This window comes from Elephantulus edwardii, unplaced genomic scaffold (genome assembly GCF_000299155.1).
Source record: "Elephantulus edwardii isolate Elephantulus edwardi_28Jun2011 unplaced genomic scaffold, EleEdw1.0 scaffold00004, whole genome shotgun sequence".
NCBI lineage: Eukaryota > Metazoa > Chordata > Mammalia > Macroscelidea > Macroscelididae > Elephantulus > Elephantulus edwardii.
Genome location: NW_006399754.1, coordinates 4,775,023 through 4,776,441, shown reverse-complemented (window position 1 = coordinate 4,776,441; position 1,419 = coordinate 4,775,023).

Sequence of the window (1,419 nt, the reverse complement as noted above, 5' to 3'; positions counted from 1 at the left end):
TAAATTAATAAAAAAAAAGATGCCATGGCTGCCAGCCTCTAGTCCTATGAGAATCAGAATCTGGTTGGATCACAGCTCTGAGTCTGGCCCTCAACTCTGCAGCCCCAAATGTCCATTTGGCATCCATTCAGGGAACATTTGAATGGACCTTAGTTGCCAACAACATGTTCAGTCAGGATAATCCAGAGACCCAAGTCTACTTACCTTCAAAGTTTAACAGTCCCCCAAAGGACGACTCATCTAGAGAAGATTCCATCAAGGTAGATGAGCTTTTCTCTACTCGGACCCCAAAGAGCTATATCTAAATATGTAGAGGAGCCAAAGACTCCAGGGCCAACACTTTTGCAGCCCATATGCAACTTGCAAAGTACTTGGACACTAAGACCAAGATGCAAAATATTGTTCAGTGGAGAATAGACAATTATGGATCATTCCAAAATGCACCTTGGATTTTTCCCAATACTTGATAATACTAGTTTTGCTGGTGTGGACTCATTTAAAAAATAAGGACGTGGCTATATCAACCTGGTTTTCATGAGATTGGTTGCCTCTCTCTGTTATCCCTAAGACGCCATTACTTGGCCAGGTCACCAGGGAAATTCTTAAAGACCGGGGTTTGTCCTAGAAGATTCATGGAAGACCTTAAAAGAGCCAGGAAATGTGAAGAATCCACCTGGAAATAGGAAGATTAAATACAACTTCCTCTGACCATTTTAACTGGTTTTGACAAAACCCAGGAAACTCTATCCAGTAGAGTTTATGGCTAGATAGTTTATGTACTAGATACATTGTCAGAAGCAGTTATGAGGTGATTGTTCAACCTCCCCCCCAACCCCACCCCAAGCAAAGCAACTGTAGTTAAACATTACAACTATAACAACATATAAATATCAGTAAATACTGGACATAAGCCAGATCTGGTAGCTTGGAGTTAAGGAATCATGCTGTCAACCCAAAGGCACACAGCTCAAATCCAGCAGCTGCTCTGTGGGAGAAAGATGGGAAGCCTCCCATGGGATTCACAGCCTCTGAAAACCCACTGGCGGGTCAGCTATGAGTTAGTGCTGACTTGACAGTTGGGGTGGTAGTTGTTATTATTGTTGTTGATTGCGGTCAAGTAGGGACCCTATGAACAAAAGACCTGAAGTCTTTATGTAACTATAGTTGTTTCTCAAAGTTCACAGAGTTTCCAGAGGCATATTGTTTAGGAAGTGGATGTCACTCCTGCTTCCAAACATGTCTTAATCTGGATGGAACACAATAACAATTGGATATCACTATTTCTACAGAAAAATAATAAAGAAGTCAGTCTTGGGTGTAGTAAACTGACTTTCTTCTTCAGGAAAAACTGCACTACACTTTTATTTAGCTTATTGTTGTAAGGGGCCGTCAAGACTCACAGTGACCCTATGAATGAAA